The following is a 24,438-nucleotide window of genomic DNA, read 5'->3' on the forward strand; positions in this document are numbered from 1 at the left end:
CTGCCCAGAGACCTCATGCAGAGGCCAGACAGACCAGAGCAGAGTGACCAAGCTGGGAACATGCCAAAGGCCCCATTCCACCACAAGCCAACACAGGTTTTGTGGGAACCTGGGCTCCTTCAACCCAGCAATAAATAAGTATGGTTCAGTTAGGTGAAATAAAATACTGCAGTCCTCACTTTTAAAAGAACTTAAAATTTCCCCATCCTGCGAGGAGCCATATGTATGACGACCTGATTGCTGTAAGAACAATTTTCGAAGAAATCATTCCAAGATCTTCAACCCAGCTTGTGCTAGGGTTATAGGCCTGGTTCTAACCACTGAGGGCATGAAAATATAACTGAAGATAATCAGTAGTAAATATACCAAGGGTTATCCCCTTTAAAGTGGTCCTTAGAGGCCTGTGCATTTATTCCAATACATTCTCAAAACATTTCTGAAATTCCTGTTTGGAAATCTGCCCTCAGATTCAGAACATTATCTAAATTTTCCCTGAAGGAAAATCTGTACCCTTCAGGGGTGGCTAACTCCTTTGGAGTCAATGACACACAAAAAAAGAATCAATGAGAGAATACCATTTTAGGGCAGAATACACAGCATCCACCAGGTATACCACAATGCTTTGATGGCAAAGGGATGTGCACTGAATTACCCCAACTCCACACTTGCAGGTACAGTAACAGTATTCATTGTAAGGTCACAGACCCATTTAAGTATTTAATAAGTTCCAAGCACCTCCACAGAAGCTTCTGTCTTTCATTGTATTGTACGTCCTGTAATGTAACGTATTTTTGAGACAAGGGGTCACTGTAATTCAGGCTGGCCTTGAATTCACAGAGCTCCTCCTGCCTCAGCCTTCCGAATGCTGGGATTACAGCAGGGCTGGGATTAAAGGTACACGCCACCGTACTCAGCTGTCTGCCATTTGAGAGGATTCACAAGCTCCCAAATTCCCTCCACAGGTCACTGTCCTAACCCATTTTACCTTCCCTACAATGTCCAGGTAATTGCAAGCAGAACGGCTGAACGGCTGATATGCCAATGCTCAGCACTAACAGGGGCTCACTCGCTGCAGCAGCCCAGCTGTCCTGAGTCTATGGGTCAAACTTGGATGCCAGCAATTTATAAACAACTATGTGTCACAGGCCTCCTGGAGTGTGTGAGATAACTGAACCCCAAAATGTTAGACTCACAAAAGCTAGGAGTTCACACGAATGTGGCTTGTAAACTGCTTCCGGAGATAATTGCCACCTTCCTGCAGGGACCAGACTCACACAGCTGTGGAAGCTGTGACCATAGCACATAGTGAACACAGGGTACCGTCCTAGCCCATGCTTTCCCGAAGTCCTCATCTTGCTCTGGGAAGCCTGGCACACATGGAGGGTTTCCTGCCCTCTTGGTTTTGTTTTGTGTGTTTTTTGTTTTGTTTTGTTTTGTTTTGTGGTATTGGGGATGGAACCCAAGCTTCTACACTGAGCTACATCCCCCAATTTTTATTTTGACACAGGGTCCCACTAAGTCTGTGAATGGCCTGGGCTGAACTTGAACCTGTGATCCTGTCTCAGCCTCCCAGAGTGCCCCATCACAGGTGTGTATCAGCCCATCCTCTTCCGGACTGGCCAACAAGCTCACCAAGCTGCTCTCAACAATACTAAAAGCCACCCAAGTCTCAGCTGACTCATGTCACCACTCTTTGTAATGAGGTATGATATATATCTAAGCCCTTGTATATTTTCATATTTGTAGCCTACAATTAGGCATTTTTGAGGGATGTAGCTGACTAGTGGTTCTGTTCAATGACCTATAATTATTCACACAAACATCATGGTCAATCCAGACAACTGTCAGGCCTGGAGGCGCTATGAGCTCAGACCTCACGGAGGAGCCTGCTTCGCTGGAAGAAGGTCCAGAGAATCCTGCTTGCAGGGCACTGCTAAGCACCACACTGCCCCACCTCCGGGTCTCCCCTTACTCGGTTCCCTTCCCTCCTACTTCTCACACCCAGCAGTGCCCACTTTCTTGGACATGGTCTCTATTAGCAAGGCAGCAGCAATGCAGAGTGATGTGAACTTCTGAAAGGCCTCGCAGGTTTCTCACCTGAGAAAAACAAGGCCACACCCAACCGCCCACAGAATCTGGAAGGCTGTGTGTGGCTGGGCCATAGGATCAGACACAGGCCGCCCATGAAACAGCTTTTCGGCCACCAGCTGTAGTCGCTTCACTATTTCCAAGGGCCCAGGGAATAACCACTGTCAGGCCCCTGCAAATGCCCACTACCCTGCTTCTCTGGCTAGGAGGCAAAGGCGAGTTTAGCACAAAAAATATGTCCCATATACATTTGATTCAAATTAAAACTGGTCTCTTGGCTTTTTTTTTTTTTTTTTTTTTTTTTTTTTTGTCTTTTTCCTTTTTATCGGTACCGGGGATCAAACTCACGATCGCCTGCTTGCAAGGCAGGCGCTTATGCCACGGAACTAAACCTCCAGCCCCTTTTTTTCTTTTTTGAGGAGGGTCTCACTGTGTAGGCTGTGCTGGCCTTGAGTTCACCATGTAGCCCAGGCTTGCCTTGAACTTGCAGGGCAAGTTCCTCCTGTCTCAGCCTCTCTAGTGCTGGGATTACAGGTGGGCACCACCAGACCTGGCTTTTGATTTTTCAATGGCAGCTCAAACCCTGACTCTAAATATGACCAAAGATATTGCCAGCGGTAGCCCACACCTCAGAGCACATACAAACTAAGCGCGAGCTTAACGCCTTACTTCAATTACTTTCCAACTTTCCCTGCTTTCCCAGCAGAGGCACGAAACTACTTTAGAGTGCTACAGACTTTTCAAACACACTGCCATAGTTCATCTCTTTTGAGTCCACCAACAAGCCCATGAGGTTAAACGCACTAAGTATTTTCCTCTTTCCACAAAGGAGGGTGTGGCTCAGGGAGACCAAGTGTCTTGCCTCAAGGTCACTCAGCTTATTGCAGAACCAGGCTGAGAAGCTCTTGACAGCATCATGACATCAGTTTTTCCATATGAAAACAATTCACAGTAGCTACCTCACAGGGTTACTTGTAAGGTCCAGTGAGTTCATGTTTGTAAAGAGCTTAGAATGGTGTTGGCTTCACAGTGGCACAACACTGTCGTCATGATTGTTACCTCTTAGATCACTATTATCAATACCACCAGCCCGAATCCCCAATTCCAAATCTAGAACTCTGTTATGGGTTAAGAACTGGTGGTCAACTTAATGCCAGCTGGATTACATCAGCACGGCACTGAGCGTAGGTGCTCCTGAGAAAGCACCTGGCCCTCCTGAGGAAAGTTGCCAGCACAGAAGTGGAGAAAGAGAAGAAAGGAGTTAATTTGTTATTGCATTGAGGCGTTGAGGCATTGTGGCATTGTAGGTTCTCCTACAAGCTGCTGTTTGAGCTGTTGGTTTTCCTGAAGAAGCTCTGGTCCTCACACTGAGCATTGCTTCCTGGCTCCGGAGGGGAGGACATGTGCTGCTTGGTCTCCAGGATAAAACTCATCACACTGGCTTTCTGACATGTACTTGACTGTGCTTGTCATCGGAGGAGCTCAGGAACTCCGTGTCACCGAGGATGGCTGTCGTGCTTTTCGGGACAGCCCTGGTCTTTGTTTTGAGTGACTTCTCCACTCCAGTGTAGAACCCTCAACTTATCAGCACAGCTCCTTCACCCTGCTGGCATAGACTTTCTGGCTTCCACTGCTGACCTTTGGGCCTTCCCAGACGAATCCATAAAAGAGACTGGTGTGAGTCCTTCTTGTGAGCTCTAGACCTCCAGCTGGACTTGTGGGAAGCATTGTCATGAGCTCTGGGTTTTCATCTGGACTCCTGTGGGACATTACTGTAGGGTTCAGGCGCCTGACTAAATATTCTATATCGTTGGTGTTGTGGATAGATTTCCTGCAGTTTCTTGTGTTAACTCCGGGTTACCATCATAAAACAATATTATAAACTCCATGTCCTGATTGTAACCCTAACCCTCCAACCCATAACTACAACAAGCTCTTTCCCCTCCATTCTGCTGCATCTTTGCAAAGATTGCTCAGGTACAGTTTCATCTAAGCTTTGATAAGTACAAGCCCTATAATTTGTCTATCAAATACAGAACTCACTGGGTTTCCTATCTCCTCACCCCACAAACATCCATACTTGTGCGCATGGAGAAACACATACCCATCACCTTCTCTGCAATTCTACCTGTATTCTCCTGGCCTCTGATCTTACTCACATTCTGTTAATCACCATGCCATGGCTATTGCAGCCTGTACTACATGAGTTATTTATATCTATCTTTTCCCACCAAGCCCTAAGACAGGTACTGGGGAAAACAGTGGTTTATCTTATAAAACATACCAAGTAAGAAATGCATGAACTAAAGGGGCTGTGAAAGCACAAAAGGACCAGAATGTGACTGCGTGATGACAGCATAAAAGATTTCCAAGAAGGCAATACTGAAATGAATTTTACAGTAATTGGAGTTTTCTCTGTAAACAAAAGAAGAGCCAACATTCTGAGCTAAGATAGAAGGATACAAAGCATCACACAGAGTAAGATAATTGTGAGCTGCCAGCATATGGGGTGTGTACGCGTGTGTGTGTGTTACTGTGATACTGTGGAGAACCAGCTGTTATAGGAGGAAAAAACATACACATTTGGTGTCAGGAGAGTTGTGAATAGAAATAGATCACAGTAGTAGAATTAAGAATGAGAATGAGAAAAAGAGAAGTTGGATGTAGGAAAGAGGTCAAAATGAGCTGGAAAGACGGGATGGATCTTAAATGCCAAGAAAAAGAGTCACCTGAGCTTTCCAGCAACTTGAGACACAGGAGCCTTAAGGGCATCTTCTTCCTCCTTCCACCTGCCTTTTGTAAGCCCATACTGCCTGGCAGTAGCAGGCAGTGGACAGCAAACATCGGTTGCCTTCCATGAGCTGGGTGGCAATCAAGGTGGCCTGGACATGCTGCAGTGTACCAGCTTTGGGCAAAACTCTCTAACCACCGTTTTCTCTCTCCTGTCTTCCCCCTTCTTCTAAAGAACTTTATCCTTATTCTCATTTCTGCCCCACTCTGAGCCCTGAATTTTATGCCAATGTTTTTACACAAATCCAACTTCAGGTCTTGAGTGAAATACAATTTCACAGGAATGTAATGCTGGAATGATCTCATTGAAAATGCACATCCAGCAAAGGCCAGGAGCAAACTGCAGGCCAGCCCATTCACACCCAGAGCCAAGAAGATTGCAGACCCCTTTCCCTTAAATGGAGAATGTGCTTGGGACTCAGAGCAAAGCAGCAGCTGCCCACAGATACTACCTTGCCTGCGGACTGAGGCCTGGGCCCAGGGCAGCACCCACCTCAGACCACCCTGGCACCATACCAGGAGGCTGAAGAGGGCATCAAACAAACAGGGCTCACCACACAGATACTCTCTCCTCGGGAGGACTCTGGCTCCAGGCCACAGGGCACCAGCTGAACAGGCGAGTAGTCCCCTCTGGGACCCCCTCAGACAGCACAGTGCACAGAAGCCAGGCTGCTCAAGACCCTCCCACAGCTACCTGCTTGCCCCAACTCTCCAAAACTCAATGACTACCTGACTTCACAAGAAGGTTCAAAAATCAGGGCATTCAACTCTGAAGCTACATGGCAAAAAGCAGATCTAGCCCAGCAAAGCTAAGACAGTGGAACGGGGGAAGAAATAATACACTAAGCAGGACTCTCAAAAAAATCCTAGCTGATGGGCTGGGGATTTAGCTCAGCGGCATAAGCGCCTGCCTTGCAAGCAGGCAGTCGTGAGTTCGATCCCTGGTACCGATAAAAACTAAAAAGACAAAAAAAAAAAAAAAAAAAAATCCTAGCTGAAAAATCACCAAGCTGGAAAAAATGTCCTCATTCCAGATCCGTTTCCCACCCCTGATGAATCCTCATAAAACTGAGCAGAGAAGTGAGGAGCAAACCCTAATGGCTTACAGGGTCTATGGGAACTTTTTGTACTATCTTTATAACTGTTCTGTAAACCTAAAACCATTCTAAAATAAAAAGTTTATTAAAAATATGAGCTTGTCACGGTTTCTTCTATAAGGAATGATGGGAAAAGCACAAACCTGAGTATGAGATACGGGGTTTAAAAAAAAAAAAAAAAGCCTGCACTAGCTACAAAGCTTTGGATGAACCATCTAATCTTTGTAAGCTTCAGTTCCCCATCTGTTAAACAGCGATGACAGTTCCAACCGCAAAGTGTTTTTGTGTGGATTAAATAAGATACTGTATGGAAGGACTTCCCACTGCTGAAAGTACTTTCTTTCAGGGCAGTAACAGTTCTCAGTTGAGGCAGCCTCCACTTTGGGTTCTTGAGCACTGCAGGTGGAAGCTCTCCCTTCAGTTCTCAGCCCTGCCTGTCTCTACGCATCACAGCCTCTTTCACATACAGCAAGGCTCTAAGCCCAGAGCAAGCACCCACAGGGCTGAATGAAGGCTGCCTCACGGCAAGTTCCAACTGGTGAAAGCACACCTTTGTTGACAAAAACATGCTCTCCTTCCTGCTTTCCTTTCCTCCATTAGAAGCCAATGTCACTGTCATTCATTGAACGACTTCCCTGAGGTTTACAGGATTCAACCAGAACCAAAGGTCAACAGAGCTGGGCTTGTGGTAGGATTAGCTGGCCCAGAGGTGGGGAGATATGTGCCCTCAGAGTTGCCACACAAGATTCTTTACCTTTGATAACACCACTGCCATCCTCCACCGCCTCTACCCTTCCCCTTCTCCTGCCCCACCCTGGCCCCACTTGAACTTGATAAACCAAAAATCCACCAAATCAATGCACACACTGAGTTCCTCACAGCCAAGAGGTAAGTCCCCAGGGCCGAGAATGAAGTTGCCCCCAAGCCCTGGAGAAGGACTCTTGAGCCTCAGCTCCCCTGCATTTGGCTTTTGATGTGCTTCTCACTTCTTCCCTAAGGAGACCAAGGTGGATGGACAGCTTTAAGAACTCTTTTGAATCTTCTAAGTGGATGGGTGAAAGGCTTGGAACTTCTGAGTCAGGTGAAAAGAGTTATGGTTCTGGTATCATGCTATCTTCTCAAAAATCACTCATAAGGATGTCAGCTGCTATAAAAACTCACTCAAAGAAGTCCAATCTCACCCAGAAAATTTAGTATCCAAATAAGGGAGCGCTCAGTGCTACAACAGCCTGTTCCAACTGTGGAAAGCCCTGTGAGAGCAGCAGTTCCCAGGCTTAGGATTCCACTGACAGGTTGAAACCCCTCCCAGCACTAATGAGCACATTCTAGTGGCTAATTTCTCTGACCTTCCAGATGGCTGGACTGGGGACACACCCCAGCTGAGGCCCAAGGACATTAGTTCCTGGCAGGGAGTTTGCAAAAGCTCAGCAGCCCTAACCAAGCCAGATAACAACCCCAGCGGCTTCAAGGACAAGTTTTAGGAAGCAAAGCCCAAGAAGATGTCCTTGGAGCTATTTCTTATTTAACCAAATAAAAGCCAAATATAGCCAAATAATGAAGAAACGAACTATGTTGTCATCTTTACAATTTTTCTCCAGTTCATTGCTTCAGACCTAGTTTACTGCAGCGGGCTCTGGTTATACAGAACACACTTCAACTGAGTGACAGTCCAGACAATCGACAGGAACTAAATACATGTTAAGTATTACTGTTTTATCAGCTATTTCTCTTTTATTCTCTCATCCTCAGTCCTCTTTGGTCCTAAGGAGTAAACATTCTGGAACATGGGTATCATTCTGTCATTTTGGGTCCCTAACTGCCCCTCAGCAGAACCAGTTTCTTCTAGTTTCAGCCAGTCTCATTTCTCTCTTCTTCCTTTTGTCTTTGACCATCCTGCAGCCTACCACCTCATCCCCATTTCCTTCCACTTCTCTCTTCAGGAAGGACTCCTCCTGCTCCAAACATGTCCACTGCCGCTTCCATGTTTTTGTGCCCAAACCACTGCCAGGATTGTAAGGCTCCCCTCTTCCTCTCTGTTTATCCAAACTGCATTCAATCCAAGGCCCCCACTTAAGCTCAAGCTAGAAAAACATCTGATCCACAATGACCAAGCAACTTCCCTGTGCCAGGCACTGGGCCAGTCACTGAGGACACAGTAAGAAAAACAGAGTTCTACTTGCTCTAGCTGGTGGGCGGGGCTTCAGCACGAACCTGCCTGCTCACCTGAACTGTGCAGAAGATCAAGTCAACCTCCAGAATGCAAAGGCTTGCTGAGATATTGGTGGAGATTAAGACTGGGTAAGAGGGCACTAAATCCAGTTGGATGAGGTCTTCTTGTCTCTTCTTCAGCCTTTCCAAGAAGTCACCTGACCCTAGTGTTTTGCACAAAGGACTACCATCCTCTCTGACATAACATTCATCAAACCTGCTGCGGAGCATTATCAGCTTCAGATAAAATTTAAGCAAGCTAGGGCCAGCCTTACTCAATAATAATCTCAGTCAATCTCCCCTCCACAGAACCAGCTTCAGGGCCTCACACCTCTGCTCTAAGCCTGGGAACAGAGAGAATGACCAATCTTGTCCCCAGGAGTTCCCTGACTTTTACACCACTGTAACTGCAAAGATGATGGGGGTCACACCACATGGGAGGGAGGTAACTCCCTTGGGCCTCTATAGGACAAGATGCAGCTCTCTCCTCCTCACCTTCCTCCCTCCCAGTCAACAAAGCTTATGAAAATTTTGCAATTTCTAAATTATTAAAATAGATAACTCATGCACATGCACCTTGGTCCTTTAAGTCCTGTAGCAATAAATGCCAAGTGATATATGCCTCATATCTGGTCCCAAGCCACCAGTGAGTTAGAGCCCCTGGATAGAAGCAGCAACTGTAGCTGTCAATAGCTGCCTACCTTAGAAAGCCACAAGCACAGCCAAATAAAAATGAAACTTTAAGGCAGATGTGTAAGCCTAAATGCAAAGGACAAATCTAACCCATTTGCCCAACCCAGGAGAGACATGCTGCCACCTCAACACGGAGGAAAAAGTCCCCTTTATTTCACATTTCACCCTGGCCTGGAGTGGAGTCTCACTGCTTCTCAAAGACTGAAACTATTATTGATTTGGTACTGATGTGTAAGACATTCCTTAGGACTATGGTATATGGGCGAAGAAAGCCATGAGATGGCAAAGAGAGCCCACTCAACAGCTACTTCAGGGCCAAGGGTTTAGCTCAGTGGTGCAAGTGCCTGCCTGGCAAGTGTGAGGTTGTGAGTTCGATCCCGGTTAAAAAAAAGAAAAAAAGCTACTTCAAATACTGACATCCTTAGACAATTATCCCAAGTGCTGGGGGCTCTGCAAATAAAGTGCTCAAAGCTATGCATATCAGGAAATGCTCTAAATTCATACCAATTCAGCTCCTCACCCCAGAATCACAGCACTTCTCTACACATACTCAGAGAGACCTGTTAGACCCAGGGTGGAGGGAAGGAAGAACATCCGACCTGTCCCTATTGAGATTTCCAGCAGTGGAGAATACAGCCTTCCTCACCACCACTCTCATCGCAATCCACCGAATTTCAAGCACCTGAATTAAGCACTAACTGTTCAGCTTTCTGCTACTTAGACCAACACTGCTGAGAGGCTGATTCCATCTCAGTCTACTCTAAGGAAGCTCACATCTTTCAGAAGCTTACTGATATGTAAGACACATCCTTGGGATACAGACCCATGGCTTCTGTATGCGTTAAGTTCAGCTAGCAAGGCCACAGCTGCTGCTGATCCATGTATACTACCTGTGAGCACTAACAGGGATCAGTAAGTAAATGCCTAAGGAACAAACACGACAAAGAAGAGAAGCTGTCCCGAGCCCTCAGATCACCAGATCTACCTCAGAGGAGTGCCTAAGCTGTAAAAGTCACCTTATCGTTAAGTCCTGCAGCATCGAGAACCTCAGATGGTCCTCCCACACAGCTAGTCCTACTGACAAGCCCATTACCCAGGGTGGCGAGAGGACCCAGGACACACAATGCATGTCCGAGACTCAGCTACATGTTTTCAGTCCTTGTCCACCTCAGCCCCTCCCCTGACCACTCAAATTTTCAGTCTCCACATATGTGTCGATGTGACTGCTCTGAGTTTTATTTACACTACCCATGTCTGTTGTTAGCAACAGAAACAAAGTACTTTGAGGCAGAAAGGCAAGTCTGCCAACTGGCTTGCTGCTTCCCACCCTGCCTCCAGCTCAGCAAAGGGACCAGTGAGGGATCCTTCCTGTCCCCATCAACTATGTGTGCCTATAGCATCCACATCCCAGGAGGACTGGGAGGCGTATCCTAGCTCACCCCAAATTAGCTATTAACACCTATCTTCTTCTTTGGAGGCCACACCCTGACATCTCATTGCCTCACCAGCCTGGACCCTGACTTTTACTGGAAGGCAGATCTTTAAGAGCCAGAAATCAGGAAACCCAGTCTCCTCCCCTGGACACTGAAAGCTGAGAGAGCACTGCCTCCCTCGACCTACTCTGGAAAGCAGCTGAGTTTCCCTTTATATACTTCTTCTTCTTCAGCTTTTCTGCTACTGATCATCTCCAAAGGTCCCTTATTAGGCTGCCAATAAAATCAACAGGAATTACTGATCACTGCTTTTAGCCGAGAGAGAAAAAAAAAAAAAAAAAACCAGATAATTCTTGCACTCAAGGAGCTCACAGGCCAAAGCAGGGAGACAAGACACGGTAGCAAAGAAGCCACATGAGGGACACTGATAAACTCTAAAGCACAATGGTTAGGGTGAAGGGGCTGCAGCAGCTCAGGCAGGACCCTGTCGGAGAGAAAATGTGATCCAGTCTTTAAAAGACAAACAGGAGTTGAATAAAAGGAGACAGAAGGCCGTCTGAAATGAAAGAGTTAGACTATAGCTCAAGGTCTCAAGGCAAGAAAAATGGCAAACATCATGCCCGTAGTGTCTTTCCCGTATCTAATTGAGCTGCAGCCCCTGGAGGTGTGGAGGAAAGAAACTGGCCTCACTTGATGAAAATAAAACCCTCATCTCCGAGTCACCCTGCTCTCTAGCCCTGCAGACCTGTGCCACGAGCATGCTTAGCATTTCTTTTCTCTGTTCTACACTAATCTGAAATCCTCTCCCCTACAGTGCATAGAATGTAGCCAGCCTAAACCCTTAAACCCAAAAGCCCCCAAAACACACAGATGAAGCTCTTGGTACTTTAAGACTCCTGCTGCCATGCTAGGGCAAGCTTTACCTACCCAGCTGCAGTGTGAGGCTGGAGCTTGGACTATCCCCTGCCTGGTCAGGCCAAACTTTGAGTCTGGTTCTTTACTCATGTACTAGTACAGGAAAAGGGGGACACTGTCAGTTCCTGACCAGCCAGGGTAAGTGGTTCCTCCTTCTATTCATACTTACAATCATACTTGTATTCAACTAACACATACTAAACATTGGGAAAGTGTGCATCAGTGCCCTTAACACTGGCCATGCACCAAAGTGCAATGGATGTGGGTCCATTCTCAGGAACTTATAGTCTAGTAAGATGGATACAGAGTCACACACATCCACTAAAAACCAATAAGACTATATTAAGTGCCATTACAGAGATGAATTAAGTACCTTTAGGGATACACCATTAGAAAGACCAAATGTTGTGGGCTAGGTAGAGGGGGATTATTTCCAACTAAAGGATCAAGAAGGCTTCAAAGAGAGGTTGACCCTTGAACTGGACCTGAAAGAACAAATGGTAATAAAATAAAGGAGTATTCCTAGGACCACATGAGCAAAGGTTAGAGGCAACATAGGAATAAAAGCAAGATGTTCATGCTGGTGCAGCTTAGTTGAAAGTAGACTAAAAGGAAAGACTGTTGGAAAGAGAGAAACAAGAAGATCTTAGAGGCTGTAGGAGCCAATTCATGTATCTTAGTTTTTCTCTGGGGAATCAAAAACTTTCTGAGAAAGAATGACAGGTCAGGGACTATGCCCCTAAAAGATGAAGCAGTACTCAATGTATAATAGTTTGATCATAATCGGGAAGGAAAAGGAGACAACTAAGGTAATTAAGTACATGACATGAATTCTAATCTTTGAGATTCAGGCTGAACAGAATAATAAGTAGGCAATTCCCAGACAGCTAAAAGACTGTCCACGAGAGGCTGAGGCAGGAGGATCACTGTGAGTTCAAGGCCAGCCTTGGCTACACAGTGAAATAAGGTCAACCTTAACTATACAGCAGGACCTTGTCTCAAGAAAAGGTGGGGTGAGGAGGGAGTGGGGATATAACTCAGTGACATAAGTGCCTGCCTGGTAAGCATGATCATGAGTTCAATCCCCAGTACCAAAAAGAAAAAAGAGAGAAAGAGTGAGCCTGTCCAACCAAAGAATGGCTGCAGAAACTGTTGGGAGGAGGCAGATATACATATAGAGAAATGGGAAGTTCAGGATCCCGAAAAGGGAACTGATCCAAGTGATCGAGGATGAAGACATGCTCATGCTACAGGTACTTTAAAAGGAATGAAATGAAGTCCTAGAGCACAGAATTCCCAAATCCTAATAATGCCAGAAAGAGGACATATGAAAACCAAGACAAGTAACAGCACCAAGAATGAGGAGAGTGGACAGAAACAAAGAGGGGACTAACTTCTCACGGGACAGGCTGCCTGCCAGGAAGGGCTTGGAGGCCAAGTCCGGAAGCATACAGCGAGTGTTGGGGGGCAGCGGAAGTGGCTTCATTGGGGAGGGTCACACGGGGGTGAGATCACAGCTGGCTTCAAGGAAGAGCCAGCTCTCAGCTATAATAAGGAGGCAGCACTGTTCAAAGAAAAGGCAGAAAACGTGGGGGCATTACCACTCTTTGTCTATTTTACTAGAGAAGATGACAAAGAAAACCATTCCCAAGGTCGGGCAGACCCTGGCAAGCTGGGCGCTCTTGCACAGTGCAGGACGTGCTACCGACCTGTATGATGTTTTTCTAGAAGACAACTGAATGACACACATGTATACACGAATCACACGGCACTTCGTGACAGGAATACAGTTTAGGCAATTATATACATATACACACATATATAGTATTTTTCATTTTCAGAGAAACTTCTAGAAATGACTATCATGAAGGTAAACATGTCCACCCAGCTATACAGATAGTAGCTTTTAATGGCAAAATAACAAAAACAATCTCAAAGTCTATCGTCATTATATAGGAGATTATATAAATAACGATTCACCCACACAGTGGAATTCTACAAGGTGTTAAACGTTACAAAGTAGTTTTATATGTACTGTTTGAGAAGAATTTTAGTTTAAAAAGCAGGTTATAAAACGTAAGTGCAAAATAAGTATTTAAAATTTTTAAAACTTACTACAATAAAAGAGACAGTGCCAAGAGCAATGGGAATAAGCTGTTCAAAAGAATATTTTGAGGGGGATTGATGGCAATGTGTCTTTTACTATAATACATTTTTTATTTAAATGTTTTTTATGATACTGCATGAAAAGAGCCAAAAGGGAAGCATCTATAAAAATTTAAGAAATCATATGGGACCTTGACTTTCTTCCTGCTATTTGTATTTTATATACATTCTTCAATGAGCATGTATTTCTTTTACTATTAAAAAAGCAATAAAGTTAATTTTGCAGAAGAAAGAAAAAGGAAATAAAGGCAGCTGGTCTGCCAATAGCACATGGGCTTTACCTGGAATGATGAAAAAGATTAGCTGCAAAAGAAGGAGATTCTGTAGGCAGCAGTGTAACAAAAATTCTACAAAAATGAGAGCTGGGGGTACAAGAAGGCTTAGAGATTTATATGTAGGTTCAGCACTGTTCTTTGAGCAAAGATGGCTGCTGGTAAGCTAGGTGGTAATCACAAGCCAGTCTTGCACTGAGGCAAATATGAACCTAAAACATGCACCTAATCAGGAAGTATTGGGTGCCTGGCACAGACATTCTACTGGTATTCTTGTACCAGTGTGATGTCTGCTATCATCCAAACCCACAGAGGGCAGAGCAGTTGTTAGAAGCCATAGTCCCCGAGATGCCACGAGAGTCCACTGAAATTCAGTCCCCTGCCTACTTTGAGACTGTGAACATCAGCCAAGGGGCAGTTGCCTCCATTTCCAGCAAGCTTCATCTCTAAGCCCCAAAGTCTAAATATGCCCCTGTGACAGTGGAAAACTCACCAGTTTCTCTTCACATTAAAAACTGCTTGGGACTAGGGATTTAGCTCAGTAGCGTAAGTGCCTATCTAGCAGGCACAAGGTCATGAGTTTGATCCCCGGTACCACACAAAAGACCAAAATACTGCCTGGGATGATAGCAGCTTTTGCTGTTCTCTAGGATCACTGCTACAAAAAGAAAAAGAGAGGGTGAAAGATCACACATGCAAAATTTCCCCCTCATTCTGTCTAACGAAGATGACACAAAGAAGCACCACATGCATCAGGAGGTACTGCCTGCCTTGTTTTAAACATATAGAACATCACTCCCTCCCAACTAGGACCTCTCCCTGGTCACCATAAGCTAGTGATTTATTTGTTATGTAAGCTTCCTGCACAAATGTCTAACGCTACTGTGAACTAGGAGTGATAACAGTCATGTCCAGATAGAGAAAGTCACACCCATGAAGCAGAGCACAATCTGTGCCCAGCATTTATGGTCCAAGGGACAGAGAAGAAGAGAGGGGAAGAATCGGATGGGCTTGTTCACATGATCCCTCAGCACTGAGTCAGCCGCTAGCTGGGAAATGAAAGAAAAGCCCAATGCATGGTATCTAAGGGAGAAGAAAACGTTACGTCAGTCTCCTTCCCTCCCAGGACTACAATGAGAACTAAACAAAATAATGTTCTAATATAAGCAAGAATACAAGTTATAAGGCTCTTCTTTGGTGGTTGGAGTCAATCTTTTCATTTCTTTCCCAAAGTCTACGGATCTTCCTTCAGCTGGAAATATAGTGTACATAATTGAGCTCAGACCCTTGAATCACTAACACATGACAAAATGCCAAGGAGAACCCTCTAAGGGATGTGACACACACCCATGCTCCTAAGCATCTGAAGCTCTGTTTGTCAGGTCACCGGAAACCTAGATGTCGTTAACCCAGCTCCTCATGTAGTGGTTTTTACCAAGTTGCAATTTTATGCAATGCATTTTAATTTTGTTAGCAGTCTTTATAAAGAGAGCTATAGGAAATCAACACATACAGGAACTGGTATAAAAATGAAAAGGAAACTTGTAAACGAAAAAATAAGAAAAAATGATTCAGGGGTAATGAGAATGACTGTGTAATACATCATCCAATATCATCTTATATATCAGTATAAATTTCATTATAACGTAAAACTGAAAAAAGAAAAGAAAGAAAAAACTACCTGCTTTGACAGACCGCTAAGCAGACTGCCCAAGACCTGAGTGGAAGCAATCTCAGTAAAGAGTAGGATTAGGATCCTGGCATGCTCTTCTTTTGTTTGGTGCCAAGTATCCGTTACTCTGTTATTAACAGGATTAGAGCTTCCATATATCAGTCATCTACCATGTGCAAAGCATTGTCCTCATGTGTTAATTATGTTAATTCCTCTAATACTCTAAAACAATGCTATGAGGTAAATATCATCAACTTTATTTTACTAAGAAAACCAAAGCCCAAAGTCATCCAGCTAGTAAAAGTAGGAGTCAGAATCCAAGTCAGATCTGATTTCAAGATTCCCCTTTCTTCTACTGTCCATAGAAAAATGTGTTGGGGGGGTTATTATTTTGGTAGTCAGCTGCTCATTTCTTCTTCTAAAAAGACAATACAAATACAGAAAGGTAATGCATGTGAAAATGTTCTACATTCTGTGAGTCTTCATCTATAGATAATGATTATTGTCCTCCAGGAGACAATGCATAAGGCCAAGCTACCATTACCACTACACACTCCACACTCTAGCAAAGTCTGCAGAAAACAAACTCCAAAATCACGACTTAACCAAAATATTCTCTCAACATTAAAACTCAAAAAGTCATGTAAGTGTGTGGGTCTGTCACCCCTTCACACAGAGTGTCCAGCAACACAGCGAGAGCTCAGCCCACCTGGGGGCTTCCCCAGGACACAGACCCGTTTGCTTTATAATCAAGAAGACACTCCTATTTGCCCAAGTCAACCTTCCTTTCTCCCTTTTCTTTTTTCATTGCTTCTCCTTCAACAGTGACAGTCCTCCAAGCGTTCTTTTAAGAGATACCCATCTTTGACAGGCACATTTATCCTTTCAAGTGCTTATGTTTACGGCTTATCCACAAACCCATGACTTCAGATCAAAATTCTCTAGAACTCTGAAACCCATGTTTCTTTCCAATGAATTTAATGGGTACTACCTAGCAGTCACACATGCCTAGTACTTTAGAGACAAAGTTCACAATAAGTGCTGGGGATAATAGCAACACACTTCTAATCCCAGCGCTCACAAATTCTAGCCGTGCCTATGCAATTTGATGATTTAATGAGATTCTGTCTCCAAAAAAATTTTTTTAAAAGGGCTGAGAATGTAGCTCAGTGCAAAGGCCCTCAATTCAGTCCCCAATATGTATCACTACCCCTCCAAAAAAAGCTCAGAATAAGATAAATCAGAAAAGAGGTCACTCCTTCTCCAGTTCTGGCATGAGTGGTTTTCTAGAACTTTAACAGGCAAGTGGTCACTAGCAGCAAGAAACCCTGGGACAGGCACCACCTTTACCTGTCCTCACCCAGATCCTACAGGCAAAGTATAAAGAACACAATACAAAGCTTGATAAAGGCTGGCTAGGAAAACATACATTCAAGGCTACTATAAAAAGTAATCTCAGGGATAAGCAGTGAGCACAGGCTCTCTGGCCAACTTTCCTAACACAGGCATGACTGAACCGATCAAGGGTGCCCTCCTCTAAAGGTTACCTGCTCTTACCCCACCTTGCATACACTTCCTTTCTTTTTCTTTACTAACTCCCAACTCCTTTTGTTTCCTCCAACCCCATCCAGTGGAAAGCATTATCATAGAATATAACAGGTTTAACAGTGGTACAGGCTGGGGATTTAGTTCAGTGGCATAAGCACCTGCCTGGCAAGCGCGAGGTCATGAGTTCAATCCCCGGTACCAAAAGAGAAAAAAAAAAAAAATTGTTTCCTCTAACAGATTGTTCTTCACTTTGGCAACTTCAAAATCTACAACAATTTGAAACCCTGATCTCTGGATTGACTCCCTGACTTCAATTTCACTTTCACATTAGTCACCCATACCTATGGACATACCTGGAAGCTAATTTTCATCCAAGATTACATATCTCAAAAATCCTAGACTTCCTTTCCTATCTTTTTTTTTTTTTTTAACCTTCTTACTAACCAACAACTGCTCTTTGACCCTGGTTGCCTCTCTGTTCCCTTAAGATCTCCCCTTGTTTACTTCCTTTGTGCCCATACAAGCTTTGATTCATGGTCCATCCATGATTCATCAAAAGCCACAGCCTAGCCCCGTTCCTTTATGAAGCCTTAACTCTGAATCAATTCAATCACTGGTATTTTCTCCTTTCTTTTGTTGCTGATCAGAAAAATTAGTGATCAAAAATAAACATGTCTAAAGCATATCCAGAAGGTCTTTCAGACATACCTTCTCAAGCACTTATGGATAAAATGGTACAATACCTGGAATTTACTTCCAAAAAGTCCAGCGGAAAAGGTGGAAGAATGGATAAGGATAGAAATAAAACAAGCCAGTCTGCATGTTGGTAATCGTTGAAGCTCAAAGGTAGGTATAAGGGTGTCTGTCTTCCATTTGCTCTATTTTGAGTATGTTTGACATGTCCTCTAATAAAGAGTTTTTTTAAAAATAAAGCCATTCACGTGAAAGATTTCATGGGAGCCATGCCAAAGATCACTTACAGATTACCTGATAGTCAGAAAATAAAAACTGTAATTTTACAATGAAGGAATCTGGTTGGAGTACTTTAACCTGTAGCTACGTTAAGTATCAATAATAGTGGGACAATCAGCTATTAAATGCCTCTTATCTGCCACAGCATTTGTAAAAGATTTCATTCCCCCTCAAAATGTTTACCCTAAATCTAATCAAGCCTCTCTATCTAATTTATACTTCGTAGAAAATACAAGGGAAACCACCTGAACCATTCCTGTTGTGTTCCTGTGGCCCCACCCCATGCCTCATTCAATCATGGACACGACCTAATCTAGTATTTGTGATTGGTCTGTTGTCTAACGCTCGGATTGGTGGTATGAGTGTTACATCCACCTATGGGTGGAGTCAGCATAGGTCATACCGGCTCTCTCTTGCCAGGTTCCAACTTGCCGTTTGCTGCTGCCCGCCACGCCACCCTGCCGTTTGCAGGCCAGCTGAGTATGGAACCTCCAATCTCTAAGAAATAAACCTCACCTCCCCTAACTCGAGGTCAGGTATTTTGTCTCAACAAGGAGAGAGAATGGTAACCAAGACAGTATCCAAAATAATTGGACAAATCCATAAAGTGAAAAGTGAATCTATGTTTTAAAAAAAAAATGTCTAAAATTAAACTCATCATTTCCCACTTCACCCATAATGAAACACTCTCTCTTCTCTGGTTTTTCCAGAGTCACCCAAGGCTCTACAAGTCATTCCTGATGTTTTCACATCTCCTTCTAGCTCTAACTCATTACTACGTCCTGAAAATCCTGCCTCCTGATTGCTTTAGACTCAGCTTGTCCATCTTCTGCCTCTCTTTACCTCGATCTGATCATCAATTACTTGACTTAAGCAGCAGCCTCCTAAAAACCATCTTCTTATTTCGGTATTTTCCTTTCTTCAAAAGGAAAAAATACTGAAAAATTTTATTTCCCCAACACTTGATAATCTCAATAAGGGAGGATTTTCACATTCACTCAAAGTTTTTGAACTATGTTCTGATTCCATCTACTTTGAAAATTGCCTTCTGTTAGGACAAATAATATTGATTTTCACTTAAGAAAGTAAGACAATGTTTCCTTCCAAAACAAATTTAAGCTAGAAAATGATGTGATTTAACTAGCATGCACATAATAGTTCAGGCATTACTAAGAGGCTGGAGCAATACTGTAAGGATGAGAAGCAGTAAGTTAAACCTGCAGTGAAAAATTGCTTTACGGTTTAAAATTCAAGTTTCTCTGTGTGGTCCTGGTGATTTCAAAACATGTCTGTAATATCATATTCCTGTCTCCTAGCAGAATGTGACCTGTGTGAGGACACGTGACTTCCACTGTTAGGGGAGACGGAAGCCAAGAAACATGGACCAGTCCAGTCGTGTAACCACTCAACAGATCTCCCTAGTGAAACCCACTTTCAGGTTCTAAGCCACCTTCAAAGAACCCTAGCAACCCTGAGGCTGCCAAAGAAGGGGCTCAAAGGGAACAAAAAGAGAGGGTGACAGTGACAGACTCAAAGGCAAGAAAGCAGACTGAGAGCCTGCAGCCTGAGTTTTCCTAGCCCATCTATGACACTAGGCAGGAAGTGGGCCTTCAGATGCTTCTGGCCACTAACTAAAACTACAGGAGAAAACCCAAGCAAGACACCCAGAATCATGATACAACAGTAAAATACTTGGGTGTTTTAAAGCCACTTTAAATGTTCTGGGATGGGGGCTGGTAAACGGGACACTAGTACATCTGCCTCAGACCTGCATCTGTGGTCTCATCTTGACTCTGCTCACTCCGTCCAGCTAAGGACAACAAACTACCACTGCATCCTTCCCTGCATACTCTGCTCACACTACTTCCCTCCGCTCTGGTTTATGCATGCTAATCTTTCCACCTGGAATGTCCTTTTCTGCCTTGTCCATTTAAACATGCATCCTTCAAATTCCCCACCAATACCACTCTCTTTGTGAAACTATGCCCTCATGGTCCTTGCCCTGGCCCCTCTGGCCATTGAACCAATCCTCTGCTCCAAAGCCCACATCTTCACTGGCATAGATCCCCACTACAGCGCAGTGGCCTCCAATGTGCCTTGTCTACCACACTACAAAGTTCCTGGAGAGTGCAGAGTGCGTGGTGTCTGCATGCAGCTGGCGCTGCAGGGGCCCAAGAAGCTCTGATCTGCATAGTTTCTCCTCATGCTTCCTTACTTAGCCTATTTCCATGAACATTTCTGTCCGAGCTCCTGGCTGTCAGAGCGAAAAAGAAGCCAACTCGATCCTCTTCTCAGTTTCCTAAACCCTCACTGCCACTTCCAGACTTACATTCTGACCACTGAATGAGGCTTTCTTTTCTGAGCGCACTGATCCAGAACTAAAAGCTACCTTTAAAAATGCATTTAGATAAAACCTGATTAAGTGCCTGAGATATAAGCAGATCTTCAATAAACTGCATTCTCCTTCTGTCTTTCGCTTCAGACATTGTTCTAATCTGTCTTCTATGCAGCCACATCTTCCCACATCTGCCTGCCGTTCCCCTCCCAGAGTCACACCCTTTCTGGGTCTTAGCACTCCTTGGGACTGACTCTTCATCACTCTGTCACTGACATCAGTTCCCATACATGCTTCTCTCTGGGCCAGAAGGAGCTAAGTATAATTTTTTTTTTTTAACTTGTCTTTAGTGGCCTTGAACTCTCTATATAGCCTAAGCCAGTCTCAAACTTGCAATACTCCTGCTTCAGCCTCCAAAGTATGGGATTACAGACATGGACTAAAATGCCTGGCTTCGGTCAGGTATGATTTAAGGGAGAGGCTTTTGTGTCACACTATGTAGGTCTAGTGTGTTCACACAATTGCACAGAGGATTGATTCACTGTAATACATTCCCAGGAGACACTGATGCAACTACCCATAGGCTTTAAAAAACTATCATTATCCACAAAATAAAATTTTAAAGAAGAATCTGCTCTACCTACAGGATAATACAAAAAACATCCAAATAAACAAAAAACCAGAATTGGGAATCTAAAATTGGGAAAAATGAATATAATTTTCAATCTGCTTCTCTCACTAAAATTTTTGCCTCTGGAAACTGAATCATGTACCTTTATAAATGTTACATAAAATGGTTTTAATAGTTATATAATATATTCTAAATAGGAAATATTAAAAGAATTTGACTATAGGTAGCCTCAATTCACTAAAAACAATGGCGTGAAAAGTTTATAAATTTTATATAAAAAGTGAATTTAATATGAGAAAGTTATTAGTTTTTAATCAACAAAATTTAATTCCATACTTTACTCAAAAAGCAAAATTAGTTAAAACATAAAAACTGGAATCATAAAACCCTATAAGAAATTACAAAGTACTTTTATAATTTTGATGAATAATGTTAAAATACAACAACGCAAATTCAAATGGCACAAAGGAGGGAAAAACATAAGGGAAAATATTATACATTTGCCATTTAAATAAAAATTAAAAATGTGAAATGCAAGTAACTATTATAAACAAAGTAAAAAAATCAAGAAAAAACAGGAAAAATACCAACAACACATACACCAAATGTAACATACATGTAAGAGCTCTTACAAATCTACAACAAAAAAAAGGAACGTATTTTGTTTTTATTTATTTTGCTACCAGGAAATGAACTCAGGACCTTGAACTTGTCAGGCAGGCACTCTGCCACTGACCTGTCTCCCCACCCAGATCACTAACAACATAGTTTGACAGAATAAAACACAATAGAATAAAAACAAGCGCTGGGAAGCATACAAAGTTGCACAATTTCATCCTAATAAAGTAACAAGTTCTTTCTTACCTATCAGATTAGCAAAGAATGTATAATACCCATGTCAGCAAGGGTGTGGTGGAATCGGGTATCTTTGCATTCTGTTGAATGAAAAGTTGATGCAACTTCTTTAGAAAGCAGTTTGGCAGTCTTTATTAACATAAATGAGTACATCCTTTGATCAGCAGATCTTCTCTTCTAGGAATTTAGCTTCAGGAAACACAAGTTCTAGAACATATGGGCAAAGCCAGCTGTTTGCTGCTGTTTATGCCAGCACTGTTTATAATAGGAAAAACTGGAAGCAACTCAAATGTCCATCATTAAGGCCTTGATTAAATAAATTACTAGTATGATACATTTAGCTGAAGAAACATGATGTTCCTGTTAAAAGTGACGTAAGGATAAGGGAGAATACTCACAGTGAATTATGAGTAAATTATAAATTTTAGGAACGTATTATATACTTTTTCTTTACTGTGGGAAAATACATAATACAAAATTTGCCACTTCAGTCAGCATACATACAATTAATTACACTCACAGAGTTATGCAACCATCACCACTATTTCCAAAACCTTTTCATTAGTTACTTTGCAACCACTGAGCAGTAACTTCCCATTCTCGCCTCTCTCCAAGCTCCAGGCAACCTCTCATTTACTCTCTGTCTACAGACTGTACATTTTTAGATACTTTATATTTCAGTTAGCACACTGTTTTCAAGGCTCACCTATGTTGTAACATGTATCTGAATGTTGTTCTTTTTTATGGTGGGCATTAAATACATCACCCACTGTGACCATGCTGCAGTGAGGACTGGCATTCACGTGCCCGAGTCCCTGTTTTCAGATTTTCTAGGTACATACCAGAGGGCAATTGGTGGGTCACGTGGCAATTTTGGGCTGAGGAATAGCCAAACTGTTTTGCCCAGCAGCTATGCCACTTTACTTCCCCACCAGCAACGCATGAAGGCTCTAACTTCTCTACATCCTCATCAATGTATTCTGTTTTCCAATTTTTGTTCAAGTTTTATAGAAATTAACATACAAGTTATTTGAAAGTATAACAATTAATGATTCTGTTTCTGGAGTGTGGTGGTTAACTGAATGACTGTCAACTTGAGTCACAACACCCAGCTGAATTGAGTCAGCGTGGTTCTGGGCACAGAACACTCACTTTAGTGAGGAGAGCTGTCCACATGGTATAAAAGGAGACCAAGGGGGGAAAAGGTTTCAGCTGAGCTTCCTTGTGACTGTTCTCAAAGAGATTCCGCTGCTCCCTTTGGGAGTCCTCTGCTGGCTCTGGGCACATATTCTTCAGCCACTGCCTTTCTGCTATCAGCGCAGACTCTTCAGCTTCTAGCTCCTGACCCTTCGACCTCCAGGCACAGATCCAAGGCTGATCCTTCAGCTTCCTGACGCAGATTCCTAAGGGTCACTGCTGGGGGCTCCAGGCCTTCAGCTGAATCCTTCAGCTCTCTGCTCAGGCAGATCTTTTGCACTCTTCTACATTTAACTCCATGGACAGCCTTTATAGGTCAATCTTGTAAATATCTGTGTCTTATTTTAAATCTGATTCAGAGCACATGCCATCTTTTAAGAAGCCTTGCCCCGGCCCTGCAAGCTCTTGTAAGTACTAACACATAGAGCATGCGTTTATAGCAGAGGCTCATATTCTTTCTTATATATTCTCCGTTTTTATAAAAGTTTTTAGCACACAGGTTGCTTTTGTTGTTTTTTTAAAAAAACATGTTAGGGAAAAGATTAGTCTAAGACAGCTTCATGCTTGCTTGCTAATCAGAAACTATACTCTTCGTGTTAGGTACAAAACAAGGTCCTAAATCAACAGAAATGAAAGACTAGAGTCCCAGTCCCGGCTGCCACTATGGGCACTCAGTTAACTCACCTCTGAATTTCCAGCCCCTGGGACCAGACATAAGCAACCATACCAAGCTCCCAGTTCTTGGTATACAGGGATGGGCACAGCTGTGTGGACATACTGATCCCCCAACCCTGGGGCAGCACTAAGGTCAACAGGAGCCCCAGGCTGCTTATCTCGGGCCAAGAGCTACTCGCCTTACGCGTGTATCCTACATGATTAGATTGCGCAGTCACTGGCCTGGTCAGGTAATGCCCTTCCCCACGTGGACACAGAAGCTGTGTTTGTGCTAAACTCATGCAGGAAGCTAAGGAAAAGGAGAGCCGTGGGGAAAACCCAAAAGTCCCTGATCACAAAGTAGGGAATGAAGATCCTCTCCGCAAAAGGGAAAAACTGGTTCGGGAAAAAGATTCCAGAAACAAGCATGCCACCAAATGAGGGTGGTTTAGTTTTACTAACTCACCTGAAGCCAGGGCTGCTGAAGGAGACAGCAAGGGGCAGTGCCAGCAGCCATGCTGCTTCTAGAGAATCTCACGGTCACCTGCTTGGCCTACAACAAGTAGAAAACTTGACCTCTGTGGGAAGAGCTGAGGCCCGAGTAAGTGAGAACCAAATGCAATCCTCTCTTCCAGGTGTTTTCAGCGGTTCAACTGCCAACTGTGGACTTTGCCCTTGAAATTCAACTCCTGAGCTACAAACATAATCTCCCAGGCATGTCCTGTGTAAACTTGGCTAATCAACAGAACACACTCAGTCCTACCCTGCTGCAGTTCCTAAAACAGGCCTGCCAACCAGGAGGCTGTGTCAAGGGTAGGGGGGAGCTTTCCTGGCTTAAATGTCACCTACACTAATGCAATCAAATACCCAAGATGGGTATTTTCCAAAAAACCGACAAGCAGCTGTTTAGAA

General features: G+C 43.6%; 1 protein-coding gene across 6 annotated transcripts in view; it reads right to left on the bottom strand.

Moving 5' to 3' along the window:
- The window catches only part of Dennd2b (DENN domain containing 2B), a 160,198-nt gene that overhangs the window by 66,975 nt on the left and 68,785 nt on the right, over positions 1–24,438 (bottom strand). The window contains exon 1 of one of the 6 annotated variants that reach the window (XM_013144184.3): positions 23,993–24,294. The exons of the other annotated variants lie outside the window; for them this stretch is intronic. The gene's annotated coding sequence lies outside the window, so the exon portion shown is untranslated. Of the gene's footprint in view, positions 1–23,992; positions 24,295–24,438 lie in introns of those variants that run through there. 6 annotated transcript variants of the gene reach the window in all.

The sequence above is a fragment of the Cavia porcellus genome, unplaced genomic scaffold, assembly GCF_034190915.1.
Source record: "Cavia porcellus strain 051 isolate PalLab524CR breed Dunkin Hartley unplaced genomic scaffold, mCavPor4.1 scaffold_9, whole genome shotgun sequence".
Lineage (NCBI taxonomy): Eukaryota > Metazoa > Chordata > Mammalia > Rodentia > Caviidae > Cavia > Cavia porcellus.